This window comes from Anabrus simplex, chromosome 14, assembly GCF_040414725.1.
Source record: "Anabrus simplex isolate iqAnaSimp1 chromosome 14, ASM4041472v1, whole genome shotgun sequence".
NCBI lineage: Eukaryota > Metazoa > Arthropoda > Insecta > Orthoptera > Tettigoniidae > Anabrus > Anabrus simplex.
In genome coordinates this window covers 20,854,679-20,876,919 of record NC_090278.1, presented here as the reverse complement: position 1 = coordinate 20,876,919, position 22,241 = coordinate 20,854,679, and the positions used below count along the sequence as shown (strand labels likewise).

General features: G+C 39.1%; 1 long non-coding RNA gene across 1 annotated transcript in view; it reads right to left on the bottom strand.

Annotated features, from left to right (window-relative positions):
- LOC136885503 (uncharacterized) overlaps positions 1-22,241 on the bottom strand; it is a 57,669-nt gene that overhangs the window by 16,997 nt on the left and 18,431 nt on the right. Inside the window, exon 2 of the long non-coding RNA XR_011018996.1 lies at positions 6,768-6,850. This is a non-coding gene — a long non-coding RNA (uncharacterized lncRNA). The remainder of the gene's footprint in view (positions 1-6,767; positions 6,851-22,241) is intronic.

The window sequence follows — 22,241 nt, the reverse complement described above, 5'->3', positions numbered from 1 at the left end:
CGTCATTAAGAACAGACTCAAGATATATATTGGCATGGACAGTATCGATAGATGTCATAGATTGGGTGGCCAGCGCAGGACGACTGCCAACGTAGTGGCCACTGGGAACAGGCCAATAATTGAGAAGTTTCTGCGATACCATCAGCGGGACCAAGACTGGCGGGCGAAGCGACTACTGAAGGGCACAAACATCATGGTCACGGAATCCCTCACGGCAACAAGAAAAGGGATTTTGAATAAGGCACGCGATGCATTTGGACTGCGGAATGTGTATACACAGGATGGACGTGTGACTGTAATTACACCAGACGGCAAGAAAACCACTCTGATCACTCCTAGCGACCTAAACGTTCTGATCAGGCAGCGTAGCGGAGCACAGAATCAGTGACAATGAGTGAATGTGTTATAATAGGGCTAGTTTTAAAATATGTAACAGGACTCTTGTTTACCATGAGTTTCAAATTTGCCTCAAATACTGTTAATTATGTGTATATTTTTTTGAAATGTGAGTGTGAATGTGTGTGTGCAACAGTCAACGGGAGGCAGAGGTGAGTACCCATTGTTTCTGTGAACCTAAGTTAAACATAATCCCCTTGTAATGTTAGCTCAACGCCCGCTACCTGAGTCTGGCTCCGGTCCGCAACCCCCTGTTGCAACAAGTGTCTTGTTGAGACAGGCTCTCTCCTCTACGCCACATGGTTTGCAATGTTGCGATGTGAACGTACAATTGTTAACGACAATGACGTACATGTTTTTTGTATTAGTGAAACTTGGCTAAGGCCTACTATCCCTTCCGCTATGGTAAATATTAATAATTACGAACTCGTCCGCTGGGATAGAACGGATGGTAGGAAACGTGGCGGTGTAGCCCTTTAATTCAGAAATGACTTGAGAGGTAGAGTAATATGCACATCACAAAATGCCACTCAACCGGGACCAGAGTTCATGGTCGTGGAGATCACCGTTAAAGGGACGAAAGTCCTCTTCGCCGTAGTTTATAAACCTCCAGATATAGTGAACATGACGGAGTTGGAAGCTTGTTTATTCAACCTAGTACCAACTTACGAACATATCGTACTATTAGGAGACTTAAATATAAACTTACTGAAAGAATCAGCTCAGAAGGACAAACTACTTGATATACTATTTTCCTGTAACCTTACGATTCTCCCATTAAATCCTACCAACCATATATATAGCAATAATCACACTTCACACTCACTAATCGATCTAATCATAACAAACAATCCCCAGAAAGCCTTAAATCACGGCCAAATTCCTGTTCCATCGATCTCAACACACGACCTAGTTTATTTATCCTATTCTCTTCGCATACCCAAATACAAACCTAAGTTCACCACTTGTAGGAATATAAGAGATATTAATTTAGATCAACTGAAGTATGACGCCTACAACCTACCATGGAACGATATTCTACTACTAGACGATATTGACGCAAAAATAGACAAACTAAATTCCCTCATTACTAGTCTATACGAAAAACACGCTCCCAAACGACAAGTGAAAGTGAGTCTCCCCCCCCTGCCCATGGCTAAATGACGAAATTAAGAATTTGATGGCTCGCCGTGATTCATGGTTCCGACGGTACAAACGTACCCGTAACGAATCCGATTTTGAAAACTATCGGGTACTTAGGAACAGAATTAAGCAAGAAATCAGAAATCAGAAATTTAAGTACTTAAACTGTCTTTCAGGTAAAATGAATGCCAGGAATTCCTGGAAAGAACTACGCTCTCTTGGTATTGTAAAGGGCCAACAACAGCAACGTGAACCAACTGTTCCCCTAGACGAGCTTATTACATATTTCTCTGAAGAACGAATCACGTTTAAACCAATCAATCAGGCAGAATTAAATACGAATCAACCAACCATCCCTCCACTTAACCGTCCTCAATTTTCATTCCAAGAGGTCACTAGCAACCAAATTAAAAAAGTACTGTACTCTATTAAATCTAAGGCAGTAGGAGTAGATGACATCCTTATACATTTCATACATAATATAATAGGCGCTATCCTCCCGATTATCACACATATATTCAATTACTGTCTTAGAAATGGAACTTTCCCTGCACTCTGGAAACAAGCTAATGTCATCCCAGTGCCCAAGATAAACGATCCTAAACTGACCTCTGACTATCGCCCTGTTTCTATTCTTCCAGCGCTTTCTAAGGCTTTGGAAAGACTGGTGTACGAGCAAGTATTGAAATATTTAAATAACTATTCTCTCCTTGACCCATTACAATCGGGCTTTAAGAAAGGGTACAGCACTGCCACGGCTCTCCTTAAAGTGACAGAAGACATCAGACTAGCTATGGAACAACGACAACTTACAGTACTAACACTACTGGATTTCAGTGGCGCATTTGATACAATAGACTTACAGCTACTAATTAAGAAAATGGAATCTTACTTGTTTGACCATTTAGTACTGGAGTTTTTTACGTCATATTTGAAAGATCGGAGGCAGCGGGTGATAACTCGCGAAAGAAATTCAGAATGGCGTACAAGGAAAGTTGGCACGCCACAAGGTAGTATTTTAGGACCGTTGCTTTTTACATTGTATATCAATGACATTTCATCTTCTCTAAAAACGTGTAATTATCACCTATATGCTGATGATCTCCAAATTTACTACCATTGCAGCTTAAGCGAATTACCAAAAGCAGTAAAATGCATAAATGATGACATGAAAAAACTCAGTGAATATGCTCCCGCAAACAAACTTCTCATAAATCCATCAAAATCGCAAGCTATCATTGTCGATTCCCAGAAGCTCCTACACAAGATCAATGATTCGATCATTCTTCCTTTACAAATAGATAATAGCACAATTCCGTACAGTAAAACAGTGAGAAATCTTGGGGCGACTATGACTGAAACTCTAAATTGGACAGAACATATCAAAAACATAAGTCATAAGGTGTTTGCTACTCTACACCCACTGAAATTAAACAAAGATATTATACCACTAAACATGCGGCAAAGATTAATACAGACCCTAATTCTTCCTATCCTTGACTACTGTGATGTTATCTTGGTAGACGCTACTAAAGAACAAACTAGGAAACTGCAGCGTATTATGAATTGTTGCCTTAGATTCATTTTAACCTAAGGTATGATGTGCATATTACTCCTTAATATCAAGCACTGCACTGGTTAAAACCTGATAAGAGACGTGAATATCATACACTGACTGACAGAGCAAATGCAACACCAAGAAGGAGTGGTCAGAACTTTATGCCAATTGCAGGGTAGACTGACGTCACTGAGGTATGCTCATGATGTGAAATGCGCCGCTGTGCTGCGCACGTAGCGAACGATAAATGGGACACGGCGTTGGCGAATGGCCCACTTCGTACCGTGATTTCTCAGCCGACAGTCATTGTAGAACGTGTTGTCGTGTGCCACAGGACACGTGTATAGCTAAGAATGCCAGGCCGCCGTCAACGGAGGCATTTCCAGCAGACAGACGACTTTACGAGGGGTATGGTGATCGGGCTGAGAAGGGCAGGTTGGTCGCTTCGTCAAATCGCAGCCGATACCCATAGGGATGTGTCCACGGTGCAGCGCCTGTGGCGAAGATGGTTGGCGCAGGGACATGTGGCACGTGCGAGGGGTCCAGGCGCAGCTCGAGTGACGTCAGCACGCGAGGATCGGCGCATCCGCCGCCAAGCGGTGGCAGCCCCGCACGCCACGTCAACCGCCATTCGTCAGCATGTGCAAGACACCCTGACTGTTCCAATATCGACCAGAACAATTTCCCGTCGATTGGTTGAAGGAGGCCTGCACTCCCGGCGTCCGCTCAGAAGACTACCATTGACTCCACACCATAGACGTGCACGCCTGGCATGGTGCCGGGCTAGAGCGACTTGGATGAGGGAATGGCGGAACGTCGTGTTCTCCGATGAGTCACGCTTCTGTTCTGTCAGTGATAGTCACCGCAGACGAGTGTGGCGTCGGCGTGGAGAAAGGTCAAATCCGGCAGTAACTGTGGAGCGCCCTACCGCTAGACAACGCGGCATCATGGTTTGGGGCGCTATTGCGTATGATTCCACGTCACCTCTAGTGCGTATTCAAGGCACGTTAAATGCCCACCGCTACGTGCAGCATGTGCTGCGGCCGGTGGCACTCCCGTACCTTCAGGGGCTGCCCAATGCTCTGTTTCAGCAGGATAATGCCCGCCCACACACTGCTCGCATGTCCCAACAGGCTCTACGAGGTGTACAGATGCTTCCGTGGCCAGCGTACTCTCCGGATCTCTCACCAATCGAACACGTGTGGGATCTCATTGGACGCCGTTTGCAAACTCTGCCCCAGCCTCGTACGGACGACCAACTGTGGCAAATGGTTGACAGAGAATGGAGAACCATCCCTCAGGACACCATCCGCACTCTTATTGACTCTGTACCTCGACGTGTTTCTGCGTGCATCGCCGCTCGCGGTGGTCCTACATCCTACTGAGTCGATGCCGTGCGCATTGTGTAACCTGCATATCGGTTTGAAATAAACATCAATTATTCATCCGTGCCGTCTCTGTTTTTCCCCAACTTTCATCCCTTTCGAACCACTCCTCCTTGGTGTTGCATTGTCACTGTCAGTCAGTGTATATTTGTCTTAATACACAAACTCCTGCATAGTAACTCCCCCCTGTATATTTCATCTAAACTTCACTTCCTCTCTTCCTTCCATAATCGTAACACTCGCTCGGGCTCCACTTTAGCTATTCCTCATCACCACTCTTCTGTGTATAATAAATATTTCATTGTAACCGGATCCAGGCTTTGGAATTCCCTGCCAGTAAGTGTCAGGGGCATTGACTCTTTCCCCAAATTTAAAATATCTTGCCGAGACTTCCTGTTGAGAGATACCGATTGAAGTGTGTATTGGTGTGTATTGTGTGCGTGTGATTGGTAATTGTAAAATTAAAAATTGTTTCTGTTAGTTTTATATAATATAAACGTAAGGGTAGTTGATAAGTGTGTACATTGTAAGTGTATGTGCAAGTGTCTGTGTGAGATAGAAAAGAGGACTGAAGTAACGAGCTAATAAGCTAATAAGCTGCATAATGTGTGGATGTGTAACTTAAGCTTAATTTAGGAAATAGTATAAGGAGTGTAATTAGTATAATTAGTAATAGGCAACCTTAATATTATTTATTCTATTGCGGTTAAGTGTAAGAGAGGGCCGTGTGCCCTAACTTCGCCACATGAAAGAAGCCATAATAAATAAATAAATAAATAAATAAATAAATAAATAAATAAATAAATAAATAAATAAATAAAATAACAGATGAGGAGACTCTAACCACTAACAAAATAAAATAAACCTTTCAGAATTCGTAGTTTCCAAATATAATCTGGATTGAAGCCAAACATCAGGCTATGACTAGTCATTCCAGAACATGCCGATACAAGAGTGGGGCTAAGAGAACAAAGCCGACCTTATACAATCGTTTCCCGGGGATCGTCAAAGATCGTTCCACACAGTAACCAACAAAGGTGTGACAGCAAAACATTAATTTTCAAGTAGTCTGATGGCACACCAACAGTTCAAAAACTCTACTGCATTAAAAGTTTGAAAACAGGATACACACTTCTATTACTCCGTTATGTCACTGATAAAAATAACAATTTTGAAATAATATTCTATCGTTACATCATTATTTACCTGCTACTAGGAGATAATAAATTCACTTACTTGCAGAATTCTGGAAAGTTTTTAGGCAACTTGCACAAATTTAAAACTTCTCTTGTAACTGCCCAATATATTAGTTGATAATAATTGTGTAAATGTGTTTGCAAACAAAGTACAAGCACTTGACTGACAATGAGCAGTAAAATGAAAAGTGGGAAATGTCAATAATCAGCAAGTGTGACCACAACACTGGAAGAAGCAGAAATTCAATACCACGCTTACAACAATGTGGAAGTATTATTTTAAAACTATGACATTTAAGATGTAGCACTGCTCAATGTTTCATTTCTACAACTCATTAACTGCCTTGGCTTTCACAAATTTAACACAAAATAGAACTGGAAAGAAATCTAACCCAATAAATAATTAAAAAAATGACATTATTTGAGTTATAACATTATTGAACTGAGCCATCAATATATTGATTAATGAAACTAAATTACATTCGTTTGAAATTATTACATTGTTTGCAATGTACCTAAAAAATTAATTTGAATTTGAAGATTTATTTTACAATCTACAATCATGCCTTTTTCTGTGCGTCACTGTTGGCACAAACGTACAAAACTACTGAGAATATCTGGAGGCAATAGTTTCAGATGGTATTTCCGATAATAAGAATGTGATGAAGAAATGGTGCAGTGACAGTGAAGGAAATAATTAATTTTTCACGATTGTTTAAAGGTATTTTTTGCTACTTGATTTCCATTGCATCGACACAGATAGGTTTTATGGCGATGATCTAAGGTGTTGTAAACAAATAGACTTCGGAAATAACTACAGTAGTTCTTCTAGACATTTTCTTTGTAGGTATACAGTATATTCAATAAAAGTACATGAAGGAACAATACATTTGATCTTAAAGTTCCTGGAAATTTTAGATAATTTTAACCAATACAATTTTTGAGATATTAGTGTTGCAATGTAACCTCGTAAAGACAGAATTAAACTGATAAAAACGGCAAGTTTCAAAGATAAAACAACCACTGCTAAACACAACTGTGAATAAGTACAACATATTCCATATTGTATAGGGCTGGTGGTGTACGTACTGTGTTTCTTCTTTGACGTATGCCAGCAGCTGATCATCAGTATTTTGTTCTATGAATATTTCCTTCTTATTGTCTTCAGAAGGCTATAAGTAAGAAATAAGAATAATAGAATAAAGAAGTAAATGAATAAAAATAGTAGTATGTAGGACTACACTAGACACAGAAGAGAAAGTAAATTTCATACTGGCACAATAAGATTATAATTAATTTATCACAAAATTTAAAATATAAACATTTAAGAATGAAAAGTAACAATCAAATCAAATCGAATCAAATCAAAATCACTTTATTTGCAAAAGAGGTGCCTACCTTGGTGGCAAATGGTACACTAAAATACATTATTATCAAGCACTAAATTTTAAATTGACAAGAGAAGAGACATTTTCCTAAAATACAGTGTTATACAATTTACACTAACAATTTTTTATTAATCACACAGCTCACCTTTAATATATTTATATTGTTCACAAAATTATATTTCATAACATCTTCTGCACTTACAAACATAATCAAATCATATACATTATGTGGAATGACTTTAAATAATACTATACAACTGCTACAAAATTAAAATTTACATTACATCTACTTTGATTTTTTACCCTTTTTGGAACCAAACTAGCATAACGACCTGCTCTGTCTTAACCAGAGCCCCTTCTGCCACCGATTTTCGGATAAGTGATCAGAAAGATAAGAACAGGAAACGGTACATACTATAGGATAGCAGTAGACAAGGTAGCGATGGAAGAGGAGGAACATGAAAGGACAAAATCTATCTCCAAATCCTTACCCAATACCATTCCTTATTCTCTTTATCTTTCTGTTGATCCTTATTTTCGCAATGACTACCTATTTTCCATATCCTCTTATATTCACATTCCACTGTACCCATGATTACATACATGATTTAACTTGACATCTTGTTACTTTCCTTGTTCCTATATCTACATAAATAAAGTTGTAGGGGGTCCGCCGTCTGTAATTTCGTTTTTATGCCAGTTTTCAGATATTTATCCCTTTTAGGTCAACTCAAGACCGAATCGGTGGTTTTTCTTTTTCTTGTCTGTTTGTCTGTTCCACCATCACGGCGAAACGTTGGATAGATCTCGACCAAACGTCATATTTAGTGTATACTCATCCCCGGGGATACGCATATCATTTTTAATATTTGAACAGACGGGGTTTATACGAAAACCAGAACGGTTTTGCTCCATTTTCTCTTATACTATTTTATGTAAACGCCGTGGACTTCATATGAAACGTCTCTTCATTATAAACAACTTTTCTTATGTTCATAATTTACCTTACTGTTCAAATGACGGACAAAATTACTATTTTCCCAGGGTATCATGCTCTGCAATTTGAGACCGACAGGCCGACAACGAACCTACAGGTTATCGTGGCAACGTCTCTGACTGCTTGTCAGCACGGAAGTAAAGTATTGCCATTTTCGTCATCATTCCTGTAAATTCAAGGTTGTTCCTTGGGTAGAAAGCAAGAGAGGCGTCAATCGGCCATTCTGCGGGATATTGGCGGAATATCGTTGGAGGTTATAACCGTCCTCGAATAGCATAAGTAATAACACCATTAGTCACCTTCTTATCTGTTTACCTAAGAATTCCTGCGCCTAAATTTCTCCCCTATTACAGCTTTCTTATATCCATAACTCATACCAGCATAATTTATTGAGGGGCATTTGATTATCCAATACATTCACTTGGTATTTACATATTTGTTCTCATCCGGCTGTCCTCATTTATAATCCTATTTTCTATTAATTTCAACTTTCTTAACTGTATTATTTTCTTCCTTAATTACTCCGTATGTACGCGAGTGCAAACCCCGAAACACAGACACTTTTTTCTTTGAGGAAATGTTATAAGCTATGCAAATGTATAACTTTTGGCCACGGAAAATGTTCAATAAGGATGCAATTTTAACGACCATTAATGCCATTGAAATGAAATGTCGTATGGCTTTTAGTGTAGGGATATCCCAGGATGGGTTCGGCTCGCCAGGTGCAGGTCTTTCTATTTGACGTCCGTAGGCGACCTGCGCGTCGTGATGAGGATGAAATGATGAAGAAGACAGCACATACATCCAGCCCCCATGCCATTAGAATTGACCAAGTAAGGTTAAAATCCCCGAATCGGCCGGAATCGAACCCGGGACCCTCAGAACTGAAGGCCAGTACGCTGACCGTTCAGCCAACGAGTCAAACATTAAATGTCATTAATACCATGGTACTATACAACTGCTATCGCCTTTCATATTGGAGAGATCTACAACTTTGGTCATATGATTTTTGTCGTATTTCTATCCCTTATACGTTAAATAGAGCTGTATTTCTCGAGTTCAAATTAATTTTGTACTTTTTACACGTATATGTTATCCTTTGGCTCACTTATATGGAATACAGAATCGTGACATTCGACACGCACACTGACATGACCATTGGGCATATGATAACCAAATTTTATGATTGTAGCTGTCACATGAGTATCCAAAAAATATAAAGTATGGGTAGTATATGAAAACTGTACAAAACTTCACTCCATTCAATGACTATCTCAATCTAACCCATAAACATAGGAGATACGAGAAGATGTCATAGGACCAGCCACGTAGAACACTGAAAGAGGCGCCTGATGGCGAAGCCCGTTTGTAGATACGTCGTACAGTTTCAATGCAGTAACTCTCGAAATAAAGGTCTGCACTTCCAGACGTGTCCATGCTTATCTATATAAACAAATCTGTAAGGGATCCGCGTTCTGTAATTTCGTTTGTTTTTCCTAATTTTTCAGATAATTATCCGTTTATCGGTCGACAAAAGACCAAATCGGTGTTTTTTTTTACTTTTCTTGTGTCTCCGTCTGTTTGTCTGTTCCACTATCACGGTGGAACGGCTGGATAGATCTCGACCAAACGTCATATTTAGAGCATAGTCAACCCGGGGTAGGTTTCGATATGCATATCATTTTAAAATCTTTGAATAGACGGCGGATTTATAGGTAAACCAGAACGGTTTTCCTCCATTTCCTCTTATACTATTGATTTTCTTAAGAAACCGTGGACTGTATGTGAAACGTGTCTTCATTATAAACATCTTTCAAATTTAACTCTTCAAATGATAGAGAAAATTACTATTTTCTGCGAGTATTACGCTCTGTATTGAGTGACCGACAGACCGACACCGAACCTACAGTTTACCATGGTAATATCTCGGATAGCAGGGAAGAAACGTATTGCATTTTCGTCATCATTGCTGTAAATTCGTAGTTGTTCCTGGGATAGAAAACATGAGAGACGTCAATCGACCAATCTGCGGTATATTGGTGGAATATCGTTGCAGGTTATAACCGTCCTTGATTAGCTTAAGTAATAACGACATTAGCCATCTTATCTGTTTACCAAAGAATCCCTGCGGCTAAATTTCCCCTTTGTCACCGCTTTCTTATATCCGTAACTCAAACCATCGTAGTTTACTGAGGAAGATTTGATTTTCCAGTACAACCACCTGGTATTTACATTGTTGTCCTATCCGGCTGTTCTCAGTTATAATGCTATTTTCTATCCATTTCAACTTTCCCAACTATATTACTTTCTTCCTTAATTACTCCGTATGTATGCGAGTGCTAATTGCGAAACCTGGACATTCTTTTCTTTGAGGAAATATTCCATGCTATGCAAACGTATTACTTTAGGCCCCGGAAAATATCGGAATATGAATGCAATTTTAACGACGGTGGAGACCTTCGTTCCGGAATAATTGGTGGCTAAACGGTAAGTCGTACCACAAAAGAGAAAGTACAATCGCGTTTAAATGTACAGAGATCTACAATTTTGGGCCTATGACTTTTTGACTTAGTTATCTCTATCCCTTATACGTTAAACAGAACTGCATTCCCGAGTTCAAGTTAATTTTGTACTTTTTACACGTATATGATATCGTTTCGCACACTTATAGGAAAGAGGCAATCATGACATTGGGCACGCAACTGACATGACCAGTGGCCATATGTTCGCCAAATTATATGGTTCCAGTGTCACATGAGTATGAAAAAGTAAAGTAGTATGTGAAAACTGTACCAAATTTCACCCCATTCAATGACTAACTGAATATAATCCAGAAATATAGGAGATACGAGAAAATGGCATAGGACCAACTTTGTAGAACACTGAATTAATACAATTTTACTTACTGCCTTTACAGTAATTTACGGAGAAATCCGTATACTAGTATAAAATAATCCCGCATTATTCCTACCACTTTCCAACAAGTGGACACGCTACAGAAATATCCATAATCCTTCTCTGTACATCACACTGCGACCAAAATCAATCAATCAATCAATCAATCAATCAATCAATCAATCAATCAATCAATCAATCAATCAATCAACCACAAAATCCATACACCTCCACTGAACAGAATTTAGGGCATTCACCCAGGTGGCAGATTGTTTGTCAGTTGTTTATGTAGGAAAAGATTGTGGAAATTCCTGAAATAACTCCCTTGGTAAATTATTTCAATCACTAAATCCTCTTTGTATAAGCAAACATTTGCCAATAAATGTGCCCTTAAATTCCAAGCCAACACTCTAATGACATCTCAGAATATACTGCTTAGTCGAACAGACTGTCTCCTTTCTTGAAGTCTTCCCAGTTCAAACTTTGGAACATCCCAGTAACACAAATTTTTTGTCGGAGAGCACCCACAAGAAATGGAGCTGTTTCTGTAGATTACTTCCTGTTGTCTAATCAAGTAATTCTGGTTAAGGTCTCATACTGTAATTGTGGCATTGTTGGAGATTTATATGCCCTCTCCTTTACAAAACCTAAATAACCTCATATCATATTAAGAGATCTGTAAATTTTTTTTTTAATCCTGTTTATGTGATCACCACAATGAAGATCTGTCTTTATTATTAGTATGAATACCCAGGTACTTACAGAGATCCCCATTAGGAACTTTCTCCCCATAAACACAATAATGAAAACAGAGAGAACTCTTTCTATTTGCGAAACACAGAAACTGACCTTCCACCCCGTTTACCATCATGCCATTGCCCAACGTCCATCTCACAATATTGTCAACATCTTTTGCAGTCGCTCACAATCCTGAAACTTATTTACCACAAAGAGTCTTATCTCTGATTCCAGTTCATTATTCATATTGTATGTATGTATATATATATATATATATATATATATATATATATATATATATGTGTGTGTGTGTGTATAATAAAATAACGGACTCATTATACTGCCATCTAGGACCCAATCTCACAGTCATTAAAAGATCAAATAAAGCTTCACATACTCTAATGCTCTGAGTCATATTTTCCAGAAATACAGCCTCCCACTTAGTCAGAATTCTACCTAGCCCAATTGAACTTATATTTGTCAGTAGTCTCCCACGATCTGTCCCATCAAGAGCCTTATATATGTCCATCATGACACATTTGACCTCCTGAATCTAAAAGATCTGCTATATCTCGCTGGAATCTACAAGAAGTGCTTCAGTGGAATAATGTTTCCTAAACCTGAACTACCTTCTATCGAACCAGGTATTAATTTTGTAAATGTCTATAATACAATCAGAAAGAATGCGTTCCAAGAGCTGGTGCTAAGGTGACCAGTGTGTAATTATTGGCATTATGTATATCACATTTCTTTATACACAGGTGCTACTACACCAATTCCTCATTCATTTGGTTTAGCTGCTTCATACATACACTATTCAATTTAGCACTCAGATTTGGTTCTACATCTCAACCAATTGACTTAAGCATATCCCCAGAAATTTTACCAATCTCAGCAGCATTTCTACTTTTAAATTATTGTACCTTAATTTCAATGTCTTTTTTTAATCATAGATCCATGTGGACATTGCAAATTAATTTCAAAGGATTAAGTGAAATTGTCAACTGCGTCAGGTACTGCAAAAGGACATGACCATACCGTTGGTGACACGTCCTATGCCTCACGAGTGATGGGTGCGATGCCCATTTGCTGGTGAATGGTGTCTTTTTTACATGATGCAGGACTCCGACACCCATTATGGCGTATATAATAATAATAATAATAATAATAATAATAATAATAATAATAATAATAATAATAATAATAATAATAATCGTATGGCCTCAGCTACCGTGTGCAGACATTTCAATTTGACGCCATCTGGCTGTCTGCTCGTCAATTTCGACGTTCCGTTTTACTCTAGGTCCCCACTAGATGGCAGACCGAGGAAACCGAAAATCTCTTGGGCGTCTATGGCTGAGATTTAATGAATTTTGTCGGGTAAACATCAATATATATATATCACGTATTTTGGAGTATGTATAACTTGAATATTATCAAAATTAAGAAGCTAGCTTCTTACTAGCAGTACCGTTGACGAGCGCTCGGCGGTGATTAACAGACTGAGTGTTCCATCTGAACTACACTCTCCTGCCATCTGGGAGCGAACGGTGTACTACAGAGTCGCCAGCAGAATTATCAATCGAGTACAACAATATATTTGGTTGTTGTTTTGTTTCTAGTAGTTGTTTGAGATCGGTGGAAGTAGACTCATGAATCTGATCGCAGATAGTTGGTTTTTAAAAAGAAACTTAATCAATAAGGAGAAAAGACAGGCGAGATGCCGCTGATTTTCGACCCGGGTTAAGTTTGTGGCCAACCGGCCACAAATTCTACTTGGATTGTGGTTTGTATAATATCTTATGTTAACTTCAAAGAAATTGTAAGTACCCTGCATGATGATATCTGCATGAATGCCTTTTTCTATGGAGGTATCTCCAGCATGCTCAAGATATTTCTATTGGACTGAATAATTTAAAAGATGTAAATTGCCAGTATGTTTTAATCTACCATCATCAAGAGGAATTCTTGAGATCACGCGGTAGCCTTTAATCTGGCGTTAAAGACATGTATTTTTTTAAACAGGACTCAGTTTCCTTATGTATATTGTAAATTTTAATTTCAAAACCTTTCTTGCAACACCAAGTTAAGTGTTATTTTATGGATCGCTGATGAAAATCTGTAAGTTGGGGTTGTTTGGTCTATGTCTATCTAATAAGAATTTGGAAGCCATCTTTTAATCGTGTCACGTGACCCGTTTCTATGGGAACTGTGGTAAACAAATGTGTATTCCTGGTTTTGACGGAAAACAGATGATTTCTGGTGATTGTACCATGTTGGTTCGGTATGACGAGAAATATTGTGCTCTGATTTAATTTGATCTCGACTGTATTCTAACCCCTAAATTGAGAAACGTCCTCCCTTTTCTTATGATTTAATTTTATTGAGTATTTTCTTCTAATTATCCCTAAAACTTTGTAACATTAATATACGGTTCGGTTATTTCACTGAATTCATGCTAGAAGTGTCTGAGAAACAAGTCCCTACTTACCGTTAGTTAATTCACTGCCACTCAACTAATGTAATGATTGATAATTTTTGGTTTTCAAGGATTGTGATCCAAAAGATTGTTACCTATATTCTCAAGGGTCGACCCAACTTATTTTATCATTCGTTTTAAGGGCACGTGTACGTGAATTATTTTCAAAAAATCGAATTTTTTATTTTCGTGTATTATTATTCTTTGGAATTCTCTCTTTCAGAATATATATAGTTTACATATGTTAGCAAGCATATTTTGTCATAAATGTTGTTTTTAAGAATGTGTGCGTTAAAATTACCCAAGCCCCTTTAAATGTCATAACTTTTCCACCAGTAAAGATATCGGAAAGCGGTAAGTACTAATTTATTGATTGGCTGCCCTGCGTACGAATTGATTGCTCTTAGACCTCCCAGCCGCAACGTGCTAGGTTGTAAAGAGAACCTAGTAGCGTGCATGACATTCTCTATTTGTAAACATCCAGCATTGCCTGGTGTGAAAATGGGAAACCACAGAAAACCTCCTACAGGGCTTATTAAAACTGTACTATGGCTTTGCTATAAGGAGAAACCAGGGTAATTTGGAAGCTATGAGAAAATCTGTATGGGCTAGTTTACTTCACAAAGCATCAGCTGATGACCACCCACAACACGTGTTATGTCCTCCATGTCCAGACTTCTGGTGTGGGTACCAGAGAGCAAAGACAGAGGGTAAAGATTATTTTATTTTCATAAACATTTATTACCTTATGCTGTTATTGAAGCCATACAACCTATTTATATATATCTTAGTGCCAAAAATCTCTTGGAAAAATGTTTGCATGTACGAACACAGAACCCATATGAGAGTTTCCATCACTGCATTTGGGAACGAGTGCCAAAAATCGTATTTTTAGGTCTTAATACCCTAAAATGGGTGTATTGGATACAGTTATCTGCTTCAATGCAGGTGCTGCATCCAGATGTAAGGTACTGGAGTCTTTAGGAATGTCCCCAGGGGAAAATATGGCATCAGCATTAGCTGCAATTGATCGTCGTAAGGTAACTGACGCTGAGAGGGCTGTATTTGATAGCTCTAAAGAAGCCAGGACAAAGAGGAGGAATAGGAAAAGACAGCATTATGATGAGAGTGTCTAAATCATGAGGAATATGGATCTGGAAAGCATCGAAACTGTACGGGTTGGTCACAAACTTAAATTTTTACTTTGAATGGCTCTCCTAAAAAATTGTATTTTTTTAGAATATTTATTTTACTATCTCAGTAACCGTTGATGATAGACCACTGAAATTTGGCACACAGTTTTAGTGTGCTCTTGTCTGAAAAGTAGACTACAATCATGAACGTAGCTTGTTATGTATGAAAAATAGGCCATGAAATATTCAACAAAATTTATGAAAATTTTAATAACAATTTTAGAACTTTTCCCACAAAAGAACCATTTTACCAACTATCATGGTTGTAGTCTACTTTGTAGCTACATGCTGTGGGTAGCATCTGTAAAAATATCAGTCATATCACACAAGTAGTTTCCGAGTTTACCCTACCAACATCTAGAGTGATTTTGCAGTCTTGAAAAACATTACACGAAATAAACTCCCATAAAAAATTAACAATGAACTTTAACCAACAATTAATGATATAACAGCAATCTACAATGTTCATTCATTGTACATAATAATATTTGTCCACCTATAACAAGTGTATCTGGTCAAGTTATGATGGCAAATATAGTGATTTTGCACAATTTTACTATGGTCTTCACAGACACGTGCCCTTAAAGTAATAATCATTTTCCTCTATTTGTTGAATCGTCGTATAGTAAGTCCAGATATTATTACTGTTCATTTTAATTGAAATCCTGATTCATTAAAATTAAAATTTTAATCGATCTTTCCCTTTATAGTCGTTACATTCTCTTTTTTGATTCGCATAGCCTCTACGCCCAGTTGTTGGTTTTTATGCTCCTTTTTGGGCCTATGAGGTAAGTAACTTGTCTTGTTCTTTATCTGAACGGTCCAGCGTGCTCCGACTGCTATCCTTTGGAAAATTCTGAAGACACCAAGGTAGAGTTGGGCCTTATACTGTGGTGTTGTTAGAATAATTGGTAGCATCGCATTGGTTTGGAGTATTAGCAATGCGGTGTTGGCTACCTTATGGACTGATTTATTTATAATCAATAAGTGGTGTTGCTCTCACAAGAGAATATACTGACTGGAAAAGGAGATAGGTTATAACTGAAAGTGTAAAAGAAAGTGTAAGGAGAAGGGCAAGGTTACCTTTAATTTGTTTGGAATTTTCTGTTTCATGTCCAAATTGTCTGCCCGGTTTGTCTTACTGCCACGCATGTATAGGAAAAGTGAGCTGGAGGTGCGCGGGGTGATCTCGTCAGGGTCGGTTCCGGGTGATGTTGCATTGTTTATGGATTCCCTGGATTGTCCGGTAAAGCCCAGAAATTTGAGCTACGAAATGGGTGAGTCAGTGCAGCTTATAAGTGATGCATTATCTAAAATTAGTGCCGTTGTGAAGGAAATAAGTGATATGGAACCTTCGGTGTAGCAAATAAAAGTCACTACATCAACAGAGTTCAGGATTTAATATCATTGTCACCAGATTCTGAATTGCTTGCCCGGTGTACCTCATTGGTAACGTTGGGAATTAACCTTTCTGTTGAATTAGATATAATCATGAATATTAGAAATGTCAATGAACTTTCCTTAAGTGATGGATCTAGAAAAGATGAGAATGAGAGTTAGGAATTGAATAACGGTACCACTTCCCCTGAATCGTCGCGTAATGAAACAGCTCATTGCTGCGCTCTCGCTCCTGTTTTGGAAGGCTTGTTAGGTAAACCTAATGCTACTCCTAATTCTATCAAAGAGTTATTCAAAAATGTAAAAATATTTTCGGTAAACTCTATTGATGAAAGTATTACATTTATGCACTTTTTAGGGTTCTATTTCCTTACTGCGAGGGAATAATAAAGAAGGAAATTTCTAAGGCCATTAGTAGCAACCTAAGTATAACTGAACTCCACGAGCTGATTTTGTCCAAATTTATCCTATCTCTTGCATTACAGAGTTTGATTCCTAAGTATTGTTTCGGGACTCAATTTCTTCATGAGAGCTTGTTAGCATATGTTCTAGACCTGAAGCTTTTTGCTAAGTCTTCAAAACTGTTGTCTCTGAAGATGAAATGGTAGCTAGGATTCTTGAGGGAATTGCTCCACAGTACAGATCCTTCTTGTCGTTAACTAGGACTCCCACTGCTTTCGCTGAGTTAGAGGAGGTGCCTTCCTTACCGAAGATGTTAAGTACTGCGATGAATCACGTCATGTTAACTATCCACCCCTACCTCCTAGTAACTCCACCTATTTTTCCTCTCATACACCTATTGAGGTCCAGGGTAAGAAGTAGTGATGGGCAGTCTGAGACGAAGTCTCGAGATTTCTCGGAATTTCTCGAGACTAGGGCAGGCACTATCCCTCGCGAGAAATTTCGAGAGATCTCGAGAGCGTTTTCCCCGCATTTTTCGGCGAGCATCGTGTCATAGGCCTACAGGTAGTCGGGGCTGAATGTTGTTTGTGCCGAGTATGCGAATAGCCAACCACGGTCCTTCTCAATTTCGTAAGTACGTGTCAACAAGCGACTAGGGCGTTCATTTCTACCGAGGTATATTCAGACGCAGTATAATATAATTATAAAGGATACGCATTCTGGTATTGTATGCACTGGTAGGTACACGAATAAGTGGTTTAAGTAGAGAAACTGACGGCTGTTGTAGGTACATGTACCTGGATACTAGAGGCGTGCGTTATTCGAACTCGAGACGAGGCAAGATGCGCCTTGCTGCATATGCAACCACCATTACGTGCGGGTGGAATGTGTAATCTCAAATGCTTCAGTTTGCTCCAATTCTTTCGACAGGTAGGTGTACATCGTTATCAGACCCCACATTCAATATCATATTATGGCCACTGCTTGTATTTACCAATATTTTGATGACGAAGGAAATAAGTCCTTACAATGTTATCGAGTATTCGCGTCATAATTAGGTACTTCGATACGGTGCAACGTGAAATTGTGTCCAGTTGTACGCGACAACTTGAAAGAAGATGTCCGAAACAACGTAAGTTGTGGATGTCGGTTATTTTGGAGATGTCCCATAGCACTGCCCGCTATGTTGCTTATTCAAAAGAAGTAAAATACGTCGGCAGAAATACTTCTGGGATGATCCGACACTTAAAAAGACATAAATGAAGAGGAATAGTCACAGAATACCTCCGGCCCGGTCTGAATCACAAGAAGCTTCATTGCCGACAACGATTGTGAGGCATCCAGGTAGGTTTATATCCTAATAACAGTTATTAACAAATTATACGGGTTATTCAGCTAAGTCCACCTGACACAACTCGTGAACAGTTTAAGATACCAGCATTTTGTCCTCACTTTCGTTAATGGTTTTAAGGAGCTCATAGTTCAACATGCAGTGCTTTCCTAGGCTTTTGAAAAATTTATTGTCACACACGTTTCCATATGAGAACAGCTGATGATAACTATCAAGCTTACACTCGCAGTTACTGTGACGTCGCACAGCGCGCAGCACACGAGAATCGGTCTCGAGAGCGTTGCCATCACCCCTGCTGAAAGAATTGGAGCAAAGTCGGGAATTTTAGATTACACGTTCCACTCATGTGTAATGGGGGTTGCATATGTAGCAAAGCACATCTTCCCCGTCTCAGGTTCGAATAATGCACGCCTCTAGTATCCAAGAAGGTGTACATCCTATCTACAGTTATTCACAAATTATGCACTGTTATTCAGCTAAGATGTCCACCCCAAATAAGTTATGAACAGTTTAAGATACTGATATTCTGTTTTCACTTACATTAATGGTATTAACGGGCTCATTGTCGAACATGCAGTACTTTTCCAGACTTTAAAAAAATGTATTGGCTGAGACGTTTTCATATGAGAACGTTATTTCACGCAATAACTGCCAGTGATATACTAGCACGTTTACAGTCGTAGTTACTGGTACGTTGCACAGCTTGCACTACAGGAGGACCAGTCTCGAGATTCTCGCGAGAGTCTCAAGATCTGCGACGTCAGTCTCGAGCGAGAGCGTTGCCCATCACTAGTAAGAAGTGTTATGCGTGCGGGTCGAAGGACCATCTCAGGAACAAGTGCCCTTCCGTTAGAAATAGAAGTGGTGTAGTCCAGAATCAGAACATCTGTTGTTTTATTTGTGGTTCTAGACAATGTATGAAAAGACAGTACCCTAGTTTCAACAAGAATAATTTACGGTGACTAGTAAATAAAATTAATGAATCCAATGAAAGCGTGCCTAAGCATACGGAGTTAAGTGGTGAGTTTCGTGTCCCTCAGGGTAGGGTCATTCTGAGAACTTCTATAATTAAGGTCGAGGTTAATAACGAATCTGTATTGGGCCTAATTGATTCTGGGAGCATTATCTCTCTTGTGAATGATGCCTGGTATCGGAAAATGAAAAGTTGTCATAAATTGCCCGAGATTGTAACTTCGAAACTTAATTGTGTAACTGCCAATGGGAGTAAGTTAGAAGTTGTTGGTTATACTGTGGTCAAAATTCGAATAGCTGAATTTACGTGGAAAATTACTTGCCTTGTATCTTCTAATTTATCGCATCAGGTCATATTAGGTGCCGATTTTACAGTTAAAGTTGGAATGCTCCCGAATTTGCAAGATAGAATGGTTTACTTCAAATTCAGGATAGGGTGGCTTGTGTATTGAAGGAGAATAGTGAGGAGGGCGAGAATGACAAATTGGACTTGATCGTCTATCGGACGAACAGGCTCCAAAAATTCGTGAGCTTTGTGCTCAATACCCTGACGTTTTTACTGATCGACTTGGGTTAACTAATGTGCTCAAATATCATATCGATATAAGTGATAAAATTCCGGTGAGGTCTCCTCCCCATAAGATGATTGAGTTGAAAAAATAATTGAACAGTTTCTCAAGGATGGAGTAATACGACCTTCTATTTCTGCGTACTCCGCCCCAATGTTCCTGGTTCCTAAGTCCTCTGGTGGTTACAGGTCTGTTATTGATTATCGGGGACTGAACCGTAAGATCGTTTTACAGTCTGTTCACTTGCCTGATTTACATACCTGTTCTTCTTGGTTCAATGGTGCTAATTTTTTTCAACTTTTGTCTTGAATCAAGCATAGAACCAAATACCCCTTGGTGAACATTCCATTCCTCTTACTGATTTGAACCTGTATGAGTACACGAGTATTACTTTCGGGCTCTCGACTGGAGCTGCCCTGCTCACCCGGTTGCTCGATGCCGTGTTTGGAGGTGTTTGGAGATGTGAAATTCATGATCGTGATCAACTACTTAGATGACCTGGTTGTATATTCAACTAATTTTGAGTACCACCTCAAGCAAATCAAGGAGGTTGCTGAAAGATTGAAGAAAGCTGGGCTAACTGTAAAACTCTCGAAAACTAAAGACCTGTTCAACATTCAAGTCATTCGACACACACACACACACACACACACACACACACACACAGAGAGAGTCTCTCTCTCTCTCTCTCTATAAACCTCACATATATTGTAGCTAGGCGGGCTCACTCATACCCATTTACCGTCTCAATCACTCGGGACCCCATAACTTTCATCCATCCTCCCACTCATACTGAACATTCTCACAGTAGAAAAACTATGTTTTGTACAGAGGGTTTCGTTATATATACATCCTTTTTACGTCTTTACAAAAATTTTCTGCAGTGGGAGTTCATCCACAACCGAGCAGAACGACTAAAGAAGCCACTTTGATATGAGCACCATCTTGCTCAAATTCTGGTTTTACCTCCGCTAACCCTGATAATAGGAAATGACTAGTGTCATCGGCTGAGTCAGCAAGTTCTCCTTCCCGAGGCTCAGCCCCCGTTCAACAACTTAAAAATTGTGTTAAGTGTGAAATTTCTTCTAATTTATCATTGGAAGGCCCTAGAGAATGCCACAGAACTGCGCCAGAGACCCCAGGATTCGTGCCATTTCTCAAAACTGAAGGAAGTAACGAACCAGTCACGACTCTATCAGACTCAGGAAGTGTGAGTTCCATTATTTCTGAAGAAGGGTATTCTAAATTAAAAACTTCTTGTAAATTTCCGAACTATAATATCTCCTCTATGAAATGTGTTTCGGCAAGCTCAACTCCATTATAAATTTTAGGTTCCATTTTTGCTGAAGTTCGCACTTCAAAATTTACTTGTAAAGTTATGTAGTTTGTAGCTAAACAATTGTCTTGCCCTGTAATATTGGGGGCCGATTTCATGTCCCATACTGGTCTTGTGCTTCACATTCAGAGCAAGTCGTGCTAGTAACTCTAATATTCCCCTTTGTAAATGTAATTCTGTTTCATGTTCACCCATTACGCCTACCCAGGGTGATGTCGTAGATATTAAGCATCTTCATGAGGAACAGGCTGAAAGAATTAGAAAGTTGTGTCAGTTTTCCCCATGTATTTTCTGATACACATGGCGTCACGGAACTTATTGAATATAAGACTGAAATAACAGATTCTATTCCAGGTAGGTTTCCGCTTCATAGGCTGTCCCCACCTGAAATGAAGGCCCTTAAGGAAATCATCGATCAGATGTTAACGGATGGTATTAATCGACCTTCGAAGTCAGCGTATTCATCACCCATTTTTTGTGCCGTAATCCCAAGGTGGCTTCAGGCTTGTTATTGATTACAGGGTTTTGAACCGTAAGGTGGTGTTACAATTTGTGCCCCTTCCTGATTTTCATGGTTTCGAAAAGGGAAGTTCTTTACCAACCTTGATCTCAATCAGGCATATAATCAGATACAATTAGCAGAAGAAGCTAAACATCTAACGGCTTTCGCCACGGATTGGTACTTGTATGAATACAACCGCGTGCCTTTCCGAATCCACAGTAGCTGTTCTTACTAGACTGCCAGATAGGGTCTTCTCTGACATCAAATTCGAATATCTGTATCATTACCTCGATGATGTCGTCGTGTTTTTTGAGACCGTTGAAGAACACTTAGATCATCTGAA